General features: G+C 42.8%; 1 protein-coding gene across 1 annotated transcript in view; it reads left to right on the top strand.

Moving 5' to 3' along the window:
- Positions 1-15,650, top strand: part of LOC124620491 — a 274,372-nt gene that overhangs the window by 133,221 nt on the left and 125,501 nt on the right. The gene's annotated exons all lie outside the window — the stretch shown is intronic.

The following is a 15,650-nucleotide window of genomic DNA, read 5'->3' as shown; positions in this document are numbered from 1 at the left end:
TCCACCAAACTCGTATCGTTCAGTGATATTCCTTGTACTGTAAGCTTCACTCCCCAAATCTGTAAAAATTGCTGTAACAGCTTGTACTCCGTTTTGTGAAGTAAATAGTAACTTACTGAGAGTGTGGTGAAGTGAGAAACTATATATACTACCTGAAATTTATTTCAGGCAGTAAGCTATCAGTGTGTAATTTCAACAGTTAATTTCGCACCTATTGTATAATTGAATAAGAGCAAATCTTTTCTGAGCGTGTTTACCTGTAGTGTAGCTTTGCACCAAATTCAAATGTGGATGTTAAACATTTCAAGCAAGGAGAGAATAAAAGCTTTTGTAATCTCGTGCTAGTGACAAACACTGAACATCACATGGGTGGATCGTATAGCTGGTGAAGAGGTACTTAATCGAAATGAGGGGAAAAGAAGTGTACAGCACAACTTCAGTAAAATAATGGGTCCATTGATAGGACACAGAAAAGTGAGTGTGTGTGAGACGGGCGGGAGGGTGGGGGGGAAGCGGGGGAGGGGAGGTGGCGGAGGGGGATACAGTAAACCTTTATTATAGTAAGCAGAGTCAAGTGGATGAATGTTGCAGTAGCTACGCAGCAATGAAGAGGGAAGCACAGAATGGACTAGCATGCAGAACTGCATCAAATCAGTCTCTGAACTGAAGTCAACAATAACAATACCAATGGATGCTAGAAGGTTATTTTGAATCGCCGTATAATTTCTTTCGTTCTTCTTTATATTTCACGGTTTTCAGAGGACAAAAATAATATCTCTCTATCAATAACTCTGTAAATTAGCCTGAAACAAGAAATCGAAACGACGTGGCGTAGTGGATGGCACACTGGACTCGCATTCGGGAGGGCGACGGTTGAGACTCGCGTCCGTGCATCCTTATTTAGGTTTTCCGTGATTTCCCTAAATCGCTTCAGGCAAATTCCGGGAAATCTAATTCGTTTAGAATGAAGAGTTGTGAAACATACACAAACATGTATGTTTCCAGATTGAATTTTTCATTCTGTAGCGGAGTGTGCGCTCATATGAAACTTCGTAGCTGATTAAAACAATATACCGGATCGAGATTTGAACTAAGGACCATTGCCATTTGCAAGCAAGTGGGCTACAGAGTGCACTATGGAGGCGCGATTCACGGCGCGTGGGTCGTGCGGTAGCGTTCTCGCTTCCCGCGCCCGGGTTCCCGGGTTCGATTCCCGGCGGGGTCAGGGATTTTCTCTGCCTCGTGATGACTGGGTGTTGTTTGATGTCCTTAGGTTAGTTAGGTTTAAGTATTTCTAAGTTCTAGGGGACTGATGACCACAGATGTTAAGTCCCATAGTGCTCAGAGCCATTTGAACCATTTGAACCAGGGCGCGTGTTCACAGTTCCAGTCGCGCCAGTCTCTCAACTCCTGCCTTCCAAACTCCACAGAAGTTCTCCTGCCAGACTTACAGGACGAGCACTCTGTTGTTGTAATTGCAGCAGAACACCGCAAAATCAGCAATCAAACATAAAAAACCACGTACTATGTTTTTTGTTTGGTTATAGCCTTCGCTTGTTATTGCTTTTTGGTGTGGTTGGTTCCTTGCTAAATGTAATGCTTACTATATTTATAAATCTTTTATTCTCTCTCCTGGTGGGTAAGTGTGGGCTGATGAGACAGCTTATGCGTTTTTCAGTTACAGTTTTGGCTGTTTTGTATAGGCTCAATTTATTAGGAGATAAGTAGTAAAAAGAATTCTAATTAATTGGTTACTGCTTTTTTCTAATTTGATTTTTATATTGTTTTTAGTTTTGAGGGCGTAAATTATAGTCCCAGGATTACAGATGTTTCATATGTACAATGCATATATTAAATGTGGGCCTTGTAACTCTTATGTTTCCAGGGTACATAATCAGTAGACGAATAAATACTTCAGCGTTCCCCGGTAAATACAGTCGTTTTTGTTCCCGAAGTTCACCAAAAGCACATAAACATTATCAAAACTTTGTCACATACTCTCGGTAATGTACCGTACGTTCCCGAAACCAAATTAACACACTCAGTACGATTGAATCGTAATTCAAGAAATGTGTCAGCATCCGCAAGGTTAATTTGGAGCCACAGTGCCTTACCGCTCACGGTCCTACCAGAATGTAAGTTCACAGATGAAAATAGTACTGAGGGCATTACATATGCGCTACCGAACAGGTTTGTGCTGTAGGACGACTGGGACGTTGCTGAAGGGATTCTCCGAAAGCGAAAAACGTAAGCCGGAAGCTTAAAGGGAGTTCCCGTTGTCTTTCTCCAGTCTGGAAACAGACTCCCCTACTCTATTATGATACAAACTCCAGGGGAACCAGAACGTGGCGTGTGTCAGAAATCTCTGTACATGTAAAGCACTGCATTATAGCACACATCATTATGGCAGGACTAACAGCTGATACTGAATGTATCCAAAGAATGGCCGACGGATGATAGCAGATTTGTTAGACTCACGGGGGTGAGTCACAGAAATGTTGAAAACCTGAATCGGGAGACGGTTCCAAGTAGAAGTTCTACCTCAAAACCATACTTACAATATATCAATAACGTGTATTATGTGAAAAATCTAGATATTTTTTGTGCCCCTACGTATCGCTCTCGTAGAGAGACATACATTACTTTTAGTCAGTCTTCACGCGCTACATACGGAATGGGAAAGGAAAGGAACCCTAACATATGCTATCAACCTAAGTACCTGCTTTCTTGCACATGACAGTGGTTTGCAAAATATGTAGATGTAGATGTAGAGGCTACAAAGATTGTTTATGTCTCCTTGGGTTTCTGCCGACAATAATAACTTCTTGTTGAAAGACGGTTTTACTATCCGAAAGCCGTCACCTTCCGTATCATTACATGTTCAAAACATTTTAAACAGTTCTCATTGTGTGAAGAGCTTAGACAACTGTTAAAACAAGGCTAAAAGAGAACTGAAAATATCCATAAATCAATAACAGACAAGACAACAAACATCGTAATTGCTTCCAGATAACGATCGAGACTTTGAGATGTCCATAAGGCCACCGAGTTACGGCGGAGCTAATTCGGTAGGTAGTCTTAGGCAACGCCCGTCACCAGTAGTTCGACCCTCGAGCTAGCGAGATATCCGCCATAATTTATGGCGTTACGGTACCTTCAGCTCCTGACAAATAATCCACTGTTGCCTGTACAACGTGCTGGTACGTATCAATTCCTTTTTTTGTCTGATATATAATCTTTATTATCTACTGAGATATTCGACCATCTGTGCTTTTTAAAGTCACTGATATACTGCAGATAGCTCTTCAAAGAGAAGTGTGAAAATAGTGGAGAAACACATAGAGCCCCGGGAAATTTTTGTAATAAGACTGATACGGGATGACACCTATTAGCAATGCTCATTGTTTTTATTCACTACAGAGTAAGTTTCGGGCCATTTTGCCAGGTTTTGCATTGCAGACTTTGGTGGACGTTTTACCAAAACCATTTCCAGCCTTAGACTCTTGTGCAAACAGTTCCGGACACTTTTCAAATGGTTCGAATGGCTCTGAGCACTATGCGACTTAACTTCTGAGGTCATCAGTCGCCTAGAACTCAGAACTAACTAAACCTAAGTACATCACACACATCCATACCCAAGGCAGGATTCGAAGCTGTGACCGTAGCGGTCGCTCGGTTCCAGACTGTAGCGCCTAGAACCGCACGGCCAATCCGGCCGGCGACACGTTTTCCACGAATGGCGCTTCGTATAACACTCGGCAACGAACACGCGCTGTTTTACGGTGCGCACCAGTTGGGCGGACACGTCTGTTCGTTGCACTCACTCAAACGTAACGAACACAGCCAAGTACCAGCTACAAAGCATGCGGGAGAGGAGCATGCATGGGCGTCTGGCTGCTACTGCTGCATCGAACTCACGGTTACCAGCATTTTCTGTTATGGATATTTCTTTTGTTGACTAGCAAGTGTCAGCTCAGCGTCAGTCATATAAACATTTTCTGGGTTACTTTTATTTTCCCATCGTTGAATCAGGATGATAACCTCTGCAGTTAACTGCAGCGCAAAAAAACAAAGACCGAGACGACAAGGCGTACCTTTATCACCATTACAAAGTATACCTAGAACAATGGGCTTGAAAATTCATAATTCCTGCAGACATCGGGCTGATAGTTATCATGCTTCCCACCTTCGTTCGGAATATGGTTGACTGCAGGTATTACCAAGGCCTATATCAGTATATTAGTCGCTGTACAATACTCAGCGTTCAGTGCGTAATTCGACACAGTTTTTTTCTGAAAGGGGGTTGGTTCTTCTCGTGACTCCAGTACACCATATTATTCCCAACTACTTTGGCCGTAATATCCCATTGTTAAACATATAAACATAATCTTCGTTCAATGCGACGGTTTTAATGGTTCAACTGGCTCTAATCACTACGGGACTTAACATCTGAAGTCATCAGTCCCCTAGACTTCGAGCTAATTAAACCTAACTAACCTAAGTACATCATACACATCCATGCCCGAGGCAGGATTCGAACCTGCGACCGTAGCAGCAGCGCGGTTCCACACTGAAGCGCCTAGAACCGCTCGGCCACAGCGGCCGGAGCAACGGCCTAACTGGGAACCTAACTGGGAACCTAACTGGGTACCACTCCGCTGGTCGACGTCGGCGCCAAAGTCTTGTTCGGAGTGCATTCTTCATTGGCGAAACAGACGAAAGTCGGAAGGTGCGAGATCCGGGCTGTAGGGTGGATGAGGAAGAACAGTCCAGTGAAGTTTTGTGAGCTCCTCTCGGGTAGACATACTTGTGTGAGGCCTTGTGTTGTCATGGAGAAGAAGAAGTTCGTTCGTATTTTTGTGGCGACGAACACTCTAAAGTTGTTTCTTCAATTTCCTGAGGACAGCACAGCACGCTGCAGAATTGATCGTCGCACCATGAGGGAGGACATCAAACAGAATAATCCTTTCAGAGTCCCAGAAGACCGCCGCCATTGCTTTACCTTCTGAGGATGCGGCTTCGAGCTTTTTCTTATGAGGAGAGGTGAGGTGGCGCCACTCCATACATTATCGTTTTGTTTCCGGTTCGAAGTGATGAGCCCATGTTTCATCACCTGTGACGAAGTTCGACAAAAAAAGCGTCAGGATTAGCCTCGTGACGTGCCAGCAATTCCGTACAGGTCGTCCTTCGTTGCTGTGTTACGGTCGTCTGTTAGACGGCGAGAAACCCAGCGCTCCTTTATAGAGGCCATTTTGAAAGATACGTGTAGCGCCGCCAGCTATCTGAACTTCATGAAACTACAGAGGCTGAATCAGGAGTATTCCACGACGTCCCAAAGAAAATTTCGCAGTTTTTCAACCGAAACTGGCGGAGAAGAAATGTGTTGCATTACTTATTGAATGTCCCCCGTATTAGTTTGAATAATCCAGTAATACGACGGCTGCCCAGAAAGTAATGCACCGCAATTTTTTTTCCTCAGCAGAAGATGATACGAATGCGAAACGTTACGTAGGAAACCATGGACACTCAGGTGCTCCCACACAAAGATTCAATCAATCAATCAATAACCAAAGACAAATTTAACAGCTTTCTAGTAAAGATTGTGTCTACCAAACTGGCTTGCAACTTGTAGTGTCACCGCCAGACACCACACTTGCTAGGTGGTAGCCTTTAAATCGGCCGCGGTCCGTTAATATACGTCGGACCCGCGTGTCGCCACTGTCAGTGATTGCAGACCGAGCGCCACCACACGGCAGGTCTAGAGACACTTCCTAGCACTCGCCCCAGTTGTACAGCAGACTTTGCCAGAGATGGATCACTGACAAATCGCTCTCATTTGCCGAAACGATAGTTAGCATAGCCTTCAGCTACGTCATTTGCTACGACCTAGCAAGGCGCCATTACCAGTTTATATTGAGATCGTAATTAATGTATCAAGATGAGCGATGTTCTCCAATTATGGATTAAAGTTAAGTATTCTAGCAACTCCGTACTTTATTTAGTAGACTCAACTCCTTTAACTGTTCCAGACCTCACGCCAGTCTGCGTGAGCTTAAACGCGTGCATTTCGGCCTCCTCTAGCAACACGGTGTTGGCTCTTCTGCCAACACATCACAACTCACAACGAAAAGAGGCACAAAACATAATCGGGATCACGATGCAAGGGATGAATCATGACCGGATGAATATCAAACTTGGCCCCATCGTTGGCTAGTTAAACGATGGCAAAGATCTCATTCTCAAGAATCCCCTAACGCGTCCGACAAATGAGTTTAAAAATCTTATAAATTTCATACCACGAAAATCTGAACTAATTCCCATCGAATATCAGCTTCCATGTGCTCACGGAAGCAGTGCGCCTCACTCACTACACCCCAGGACGTCGACTGACTAATCATGCACAAAATCCAATCTGCCTCATCTCCATGAACAGAGAAAGACATTTGGAGGGAGCATATTCACCAACTGACAAGGCGAATTTTTCAAAGGGAAGAAGAAACAATACCTGGTTCGTTTGTTCAACTTTTAAATCAGTGCAGCTGCTAAAATTTCAACAAGCGCTTGCCTTGCTCATTGGTCAGAGGGAACCAGTCGCGATGGAGCGCATTAAGAAAGCCTAGTCATACAGATGTGCCACCAGATTCACACTCCAAGCCAGCTCCAAAAAAATTAAACTCAATGACTGATCACAAGCCCTGCTACAAAGCTGAACCGAGAACGTTCATCTGAAATTAACAACGTGCAAGCATTTGCATCCTTCCGTCGGAGGTTCGAGTCCTCCCTCGGGCATGGGTATGAGTGTTGACCTTAGCGTAAGTTAGTTTAAGTCAGATTAAGTAGTGTGTAAGCTTTGGGACCGATGACCTCAGCAGTTTGGTCCCATAAGATTTTACCACAAATTTCCAATTTTCCAAGCATTTGCAATTACACATCATTCATACAATATGGAAATCATCCATGTTTAGGAAAGCTGGTTATAGATACGTGGGTTGACGGATACCTAGCATAACGAAATGAAAATTTTGTGGCTTCGTACACAACAGTAAGGAGAGGTGGCCTACAGAGTGGTGTGGCAACCGTCGTCGTAGGAAAGCTGGACAAGAGAAGAAATAATTAGTAAACAAGTTAGCACGGTAAACAGAAGATTTACTTAACTTGTATTTCTCCAAGCATACGAAGATTCATTACAAATAATGCAACAGAAATACAGTCCGGCTAATACAATAGCAACAAGGATGAGGTTTTCTGAACAGGTGTCAGTGCTGCGACTAGGCGACTCATGCGTAGCAACATGTAGCGAAGAGACTCCAAGTGCGGGCGGGCCATGTGGCTGCCGCCATCCAACCTGTACCACAGCTCAGAGGGCACTCGCGGAACAGAGCCAGTGAAGGCATGGCTCAGTGGGCCTGCTCCATTGGGTCCACTGGATCCCGCGTGGCCGTTATCGGCATCTGCCAGTAATTTGCGTTGCCGTTGCTAACTTTGAGATGGCCATGGGCTGGTATCGATATGCGATTCCACAGAAAATTAGAATCTAATCGGTTCCTAGCGTGATTCTCCACCCCCACCCCCTCCCTCCCTCACCCTGGCATGACAAAATATAGAATACGTAGGCGGAGAAAAGACACTTCCCTGAACTTGGTAACTCTTCAAAATCAGTTGTAAGGAAGGTTGACTGCTACCATTCGCAGTGCTAAAAAAAGCTAACAGCGCCAACTCTTCTGCACTAAAAGCTTCATAACAAACGAAGCTAAGACTCTGCTGTCGCACAAAATATAGGCCTGTATCTCTTACGTCGCTCTCTTGTAGATTTTTTGAACACCTCTGGAGACCGAAAATTTTCTCCATAGCAATCAAGGCTTCTAAAAACAACGATCGTGCGAAACCTAGCTCGCTCCGTTCGTCCACGAGACCCAGAAAGCAGGACCCAGGTAGATGACATGTTCCTTGAACACCGGAAGGCGTTCGATACAGCTTCCCTTTGTTACATAACGAATAAAACACAAGTGTACAGAATGCCATACCGACCGAGTGCTTGGATTGAAGAGTTTCTAGCAGACAGAGCACAGTGTGTTATTATCAACGGAAAGAAGTCTTAAGACGTAAAAGTAACTTCGGGCATACCCTAAGGGAGTTTTATAGGACCATTACTCTCCACAATATGCACAGTGATTCGAAAGCCCTGCCCCTAGGACAGAAACCACATTGATAATTCAGTAGTTTTGGTCCAAAGTCGTGTCCAGGAATACGACAGGAACACTCATTCGAAGCAAAATTTATTCATCTTTGATAGTGTTAAGAAAATCTGTTCTACTGCAAAATCATTGCTTTCCATATTTTGCGAGGAGGTAGTACGGCACAAAAAAGTCTAGTAAACAAGGATGCAAAACCCATATCTCAAGGACTGTGTGCACTTGTTCAGTAGAAGATACTTGTTTCACACTATCTCGTAAGGTACACGGATTAGAGCCCATGTTTCTAGACTTTTTTGTTTCGAATGATCGTTCCTGTCATACGCCTGAATACGATTTTGCCCTATGCGCGTAGACTATGTGAAATTGTACACATTGTACACATACAAAAAAAAAAAAAAAATGTTTTGCATCATCTCAGTTCCGAGAATTCCGGAACCTGTACAGAAAATTGGAATAGAGATCAATATAAACATCGTTTCCACCCTTTTTATTGCCCATGAAAACCACACGTTCCATGTCGTACCACCATACAGCAAGACCTTCAGAGGTGGTGGTCCAGATTTCTGTACACCCCGGTACCTCTAATACCCAGTAGCACGTCCTCTTGCATTGATGCGTGCCTGTATTTATAGTGGCATACTGTTCACAAGTTCATCAAGGCACTGTTGGTCCAGATTGTCCCACTCCTCAACTGCGATTCAGCGTAGATCCCTCAGAGTGGTTGATGGATCACGTCGTCCATAAACAGCCCTTTTCAATCTATTCCAGGCATGTTCGATAGCATTCGTGCCTGGAGAACATGCTGGCCACTCTAGTCGAGCGATGTCGTTATCCTGAAGGAAGTCATTCACAAGACGTGCACGATGGGGGCGCGAATTGTCGTCCATGAAGACGAATGCCTCGCCAGTATGCTGCCGATATGGTTGCGCTATCAGTCGGAGCATGGCATTCACGTGTCGTACAGCCGTTACGGTGCCTTCCATGACCACCAGCGGCGTACGTCGACCCCACATAACGCCACCCCAAAACAGCAGGGAACTTCCACCTAGCTGCACTCGCTGGACAGTGTGTCCAAGGCGTTCTCCTGACAGGGTTGCCTCCAAACACGTCTCCGACGATTGTCTGGTTGAAGTCATATGCGACACTCATCCGTGAAGAGAACGCGATACCAGTCCTAAGCGGTACATTCGGCACGTTGTTGGGCCCACCTGTACCGCGCTTTATGGTGTCGTGGTTGCAAAGATGGACCTCGCCATGGATGTCGGGAGTGAAGTTGCGCATCATGCAGCCTATTGCGCACAGTTTGAGCGCTGCACGGCTTGTGCTGCGCGAAAAGCATTATTCAAGATGGTGGCGTTGCTGTCAGGGTTCCTCCGAGCCATAATCCGTAGGTAGCGGTCATCCACTGCAGTAGTGGCCTGAGCGAGGCTTATCATCGATAGTTCCTTCCTCTCTGTATCTCCTCCATTTCCGAACAACATCGCTTTGGTTCACTCAGAGACGCCTGGACACCTCTCTTGCTCAGAGCCCTTCCTGGCACAAAGTAGCAATGCGGACGCGATCGAACCACGGCATTGACCGTCTAGGCATGGTTGAACTACAGGCAACACGAGCCGTGTAGCTCCTTCCTGGTGGAATGACTGGAACTGATCGGCTGTCAGACCCCTCCGTCTAATAGGCGCTGCTCATACATTTTTGTTTACATCTTTGGGTGGGTTTAGTGACATATCTTAACAGTCAAAGGGACTGTGCCTGTGATACAATATCCACAGTCAACGTCTATCTTCAGGAGTCCTGGGAACTGGGGTGCTGCAAAACTTTTTTTGATATATATCAAACTCTTTCCGGACATCACTCTTACTGTGGCGCAGAAGCAGTCTAATGTGACGTCAGACGTCACAAGTTCGTTGCAGGAAGTTCGTTGTAGGGCCGTTGCAGTCCCAATTCTCAGTTTCCCATTTTCCCTTGTTTATCATTGAAGACGCTTGAGAAACTTCAATTCTGCCCTCTGGGTTCCTTTGTGTTACTTCCCAAGTTTTGCTTACATACTATACAACCTCTGGAGAAGCTTATAGTACATTTTCCTTATTTTCAACAAAACCCCTAATTCATTCTTCCCACGCACCAGCCGGTACTCGCTTTGAATACAGCACCGCCTGTTGCTGCAAAATCCCTTTTTATCTCCACCGCCTTCAATCCGATAACTAGTAGGATAATGGCGAAGCGTTCAGAGCGTTTCCCTCGCATATAAAGTACACGCTGCTGCTTCTGTATTTTATGAATTTTTTCCCTTCGTCGGATCTCTGAACGTTTTGAATGAAGAACTGGCGTTCTTCAGTGCTCTCATCTTCTACGATTATTCACTTCTGAGACACAAAATTTTCTTCTTGGCACAAAACTGTTTGCAGTCTCCAATTCTTCAACGTCCACTAATCTTAGGTCCTTTCGTCTGCTTGACCAGTATACTCTTAGAGCCACATGGCTCATCAAAGGAAAGTATTCGATTATCATTCATTATCGAGCGCGACAGCCTACCGCCATTTCGTCTCTGACGGGAGCAGCAAACTGTATGCTACATTTACTGCTGAGGAATTTACCGACGTGAAAATGTCTCGAAATGAAAATAAATACATCCAACACAACAGAGATTAGGAATGTAGTGTCGATATAATCCATCAGAGGTATTCGTGCCCACTCAGAGGCCTACCGCCCATAGTTTTTCCTGCGAACCATTCCCAACTGGAACAGGAAAATGGGAAGCGCCAGTGGTACACAACGTACCCTCCGCCAGGCAGCTCAAGGTGGTTTGCGGAGTATAGATGTAGATGCAGATTGAAACTGTACAACATAAAAACGTTCATCTGGACTGCTAAAGCTCCGTCAACAAATGTTGAACTATTGTAGTCTTGTAGTAAATGCCGAATGTAACATATTTCAACGGAACGGACCAGTTAGCTACTTAAATCATGCAAGTTTACCACCAGACGGCAGTACAGTGTAAAACTAAAATTCACTGACAAAATTTCCGATGTTAGTCACGGTTATTTTCTGAGTATTTTGATATAAAGATCCCGTGGCTCGTTGCGGAATAATTACATATCATTTTCTTGCCCCCATTTATGTTCGTACCTGCAGTGCCCTGAAAATTCCAACAGAACAGTGCAAATGTCGACGGTGTGTGTCTTGCTTGGAGACAAACATGCTCCGTTCACTCACGACTCTGGCTGTTCACAGCAGTAATGGATTATTTGGACTTCAGGTTTGCATTCAGTTTCATTTGCGGAACGAGAATGGTGCATATATCTTTCAGCAATACGTATTCCATCCTCGTATTCCCAGTTTGTGGATCAGAAATTATCTTCTAGGACTGCTGAGATATCGAACCTCCCTATGTGACTCTGAATCCTGAATCTCCCACTGATGATGATGATGATGAGGCCCCACACTCCGAGGAGTATAGGGGAAGATGCGGGAGACCCGCACCGCCGTACTAGGCAAGGTGATAGTGGAGGTGGTTTGCCATTGCCTTCCTCCGACCTTAATAGGGATGAGTGATACCACTATCCTGATGAAATGTAAAGGAAGCAGTGGCAGCAATAGAGTCATTCTCCTCTATAGTAACATAAGATGAATCAGTGTCTTGTTTCTCAAGTTTTTACCATACATTTCGTTGAAAGTGGAAAGCTTTTCCAAAATTTATAGATCCCAGACAAAATGGGAATTCATGTTCGTTCCTCCTTTCTGTAATTTCTATCACCATTTCGTCATAATGTTGTTTCTAGTAACAAAGGCAACTTGTTCGTTTGCTGTTCAAATCCCAGTCGTTTCCTATACGATTGGCAATACTTTTAATGAGTATCTTGCTTATCATGGGTAGGTGGATTGACGACACAGAAAATAACGAAACGTATCACTTGTTTCAAGACAACATTTTAATTAAATCAATTTCCGGTACTTGAAGAAACATTATGGTTATCTTAGTTAAACGAAACATTTTTAGCCTTGTTTCATGAACATAATTATTGTTGCACGACCTCGATTTCGAATAATAAACCCTTTTGCTCATACACATAAACGACGGGAACCCAAAAAATAATAATAAATAAATAAATAAATACATTGGAATTTGTGTCATTATCTATTTGTAAATAAAGACACCAAGGATCGTCTCCTACGTAGTGGTTGTAACACTGCCTGAAAGGGGTGAATACTTGAACTGAGTTTGTTCATTCAATAGTAAATGTGAATGGTACACACAGCTATGTTTTAAAAAAATTGTAATATTTCTAAGTGAATGAGCTTATCATACTTTCCATCTGTGTGTTGGACGTCTTCATCTATTGCGGTTTAAGCAATGTTCGAGAAAGGATGTATCTGGATTCTTTATTCCGCAGCTTCTGTGGTGTTCTCTGAGCGTAGTACAGATTGACCTCACAGCCTATGCAGTGTAGCAACGACACTCACGGCAGATGATCTTAAAAGGTATAGCTATGATGAAAAGTGGGATTTACTTATTTCAATAATTTGCCCCTTTTAGACTCTACATAGGAGAGGAACCTTGGTGCCTTCATTCATAAGAAGATAATGACATAAATTTCCATTCCTTTGTCGAGAGCTCTATTCCAATGTATGTTTATTAAAAATTCTGTCCTAATGAGACGCGTGAAATACTAATATAACCGCGACAAATTTTTAACAGAAACAGCTTTTATAGTTTTGGTAAAGAATAAATAGTTTAAGAAACTGCATTTTTCTTTGTTTGGATCCAATCTTTGGAATCAGTTGTGTGATAGAAAAAGGCCTATAACCTGAAACTTAGGTCGTACAATATAAGTCTGTGAAACAAGACTTCAAAAGTGTTTCGTCTAGTTAATACAATATTTACTCATTCATTCATTCATTCATTCACCTATCCATCCATTCAGCATGTTCAGTAGATTTCACCAAGAAGAGAGTCTTAAAAGTTGTGGAAAGAGTCGAAGCATACATTACTAAAAGACAGGCAAGTCGTAGAAACAGCGTGTTTATTCTATATTAACAATAAACTAACACTATCCTATTTAATGGTGGTGGTGGTTATGTCAGCTGAATTTAATCCAAATTAGAAAGGTAGCTGCTACTTCTAAAGATGCTGCAAACATGTTAGTTGTACTGCTGTTTGTCTGCTATTGAGTAAATGGTAAATGTATGAAGAAAATAGTTCCCTACATCCTTAGATATTAAGTCCTATTTGCAGTTCATTTTTACTTGGCATTCATCTTTACAATGAACAGCTCTACAATTCTACTTCTCATATACCTAACAGAAGTTTTTAACCCTTAAACCTACATACTAAGATAGGTTGTAGACAGGGTGATCAATGAAGTATTTCCTAGTTTTCTTTTGACATGTTAGGGGATTCTGAATATTTAACTTAATGTTAGATGGGATATGTTACAGGATAGATAATTACACTTTGAACACTAGACGAAAAGGCGAAGTAAACATGAAAATTATTTTTGTACGTTGCATTGTAGTTGTATACATCATAGTTGAATTGAAACTAATTAGTATTGTCAGTAAAAAAAAAAGTAAGGAGAGAATGGATTGCAAGTGAGTGTAAGAACTGCAAGATTCTTAGAAAGTTTGGTGAAAGTGATCGGATATCTACACTACATAATATTCTTATTCCTCGTTTCTGTTGGATAAACGCTTAGCTCAGTTTAGATGCACTGATCCGTAAGATAATACCATGAGACAGCAGGAAGTGGAAACTGCAAAATAAGCCGGCACTCTTCTCTTCAGATCGACGCAGTGCGCGGTGCTTCTAAGGACAAAACACGCTATACTGAGTTTCTTGATTAGTTTAACGATGTACTGCCTCCGTTTTAACTTGTTAGCCAACTGGACCCCAAGAGATTTAGCACAGAGTGTTTCATTTACTATATGGCCTTTAAAGTTTACTTATGGCTTTAAAAGCTTTTATCCGCAATCGCATAAAGGCAATCTTTTTGATATTAGGACTTAAACTGTTAGCTGCTTATACCATCATCTTTTTATGGTGGTAAGCACTCCACGACAAAAGATTGAAGTCCTGTCTGGATGAACAGCATCAAGTAGATAAGCAGGCAACTAAATCGAACAAAGTGGTTTAGACCAGAAAACCCCCTTGTGTTAAGCGACCTACCTGCCAGCCCCACTTTTTGAAGCAGCGCTGCAATACTAGTTCTGTGAACAACCATTCCGAGTATTACTTTCAAACAAACTTGCACGGGATACATCTAGAAGACTTTCGTATACACTCTTTGGTTTTATAGATCATCTGAGCTCTGTTCCGTATCGTAGAAGCAATAACAACCTTACTTTGTATATGAAGAAGCAATTCTTGTTTTGTGTTGTACTGCCGATGGAGATTTACGCAAGTATTCGGTTCTTTCGCCATCTTGCATTCAATAACGAGAACTTAGGGAGGATGAATGTATTAGAGAGAGTGAGCTTTAAGGTAGGAAATGTCACTCAAGATATCTCGAGAAAGGTGTATTTATAGCAACTCCCTCAAGCTGAAAAGGTGGTTGGAGACTTGGTAAAGGAAAGAAGGCAGAAAACTAGAAACCAGAAGAGAGGCCTTGAAGGAAAGGAGGACCTTAAGTACAGATCTGGGGCCTTCTGAAGATGTGGCATATGTGAAAATGTTGGGTTGAATTGCAAATTGAACTATCTGAAAATTGCGTTATTTAGTTTATGTCCCTTTTTGAATCTACACTTGCGTCTACAAACCCAATAAATGTTGTCTCGAGAGCAAATTTTGATATTCTGAATGTAAGCTGAGATATGGAGCGACGTGCTTGGAATTTTACATGAATTACATATTGTACTTACAGAATTATAATTACAAAATTATTAAAATTCTCGTAGTCGATATATTCAAAAGAACATGATAAGAGAAGCTCACTATATCTAAAGAGATGGAACACACAAAATTTTGTAGAATTTTGTTGAGTAGTTTCGGGGGAAAAGGTGGATACATATTTTATACAGGGTGTTACAAAAAGGTACGGCCAAACTTTCAGGAAACATTCCTCACACACAAAGAAAGAAAATATGTTATGTGGACATGTGTCCGGAAACGCTTACTTCTATGTTAGAGCTCATTTTATTACTTCTCTTCAAATCTGATTAATCATGGAATGCAAACACACAGCAACAGAACGTACCAGCGTGACTTCGAACACTCTGTTACAGGAAATGTTCAAAATGTCCTCCGTTAGCGAGTATACATGAATCCACCCTCCGTCGCGTGGAATCCCTGATGCGCTGATGCAGCCCTGGAGAATGGCGTATCACAGCCGTCCACAATACGAGGACGAAGAGTCTCTACATTTGGTACCGGGGTTGCGTAGACAAGAGCTTTCAAATGCCCCCATAAATGAAAGTCAAGAGGGTTGAGGTCAGGAGAGCGTGGATGTCATGGAATTG

The sequence above is a fragment of the Schistocerca americana genome, chromosome 1, assembly GCF_021461395.2.
Source record: "Schistocerca americana isolate TAMUIC-IGC-003095 chromosome 1, iqSchAmer2.1, whole genome shotgun sequence".
Classification (NCBI taxonomy): domain Eukaryota; kingdom Metazoa; phylum Arthropoda; class Insecta; order Orthoptera; family Acrididae; genus Schistocerca; species Schistocerca americana.
This window is presented reverse-complemented; position numbering and strand designations above follow the sequence as displayed.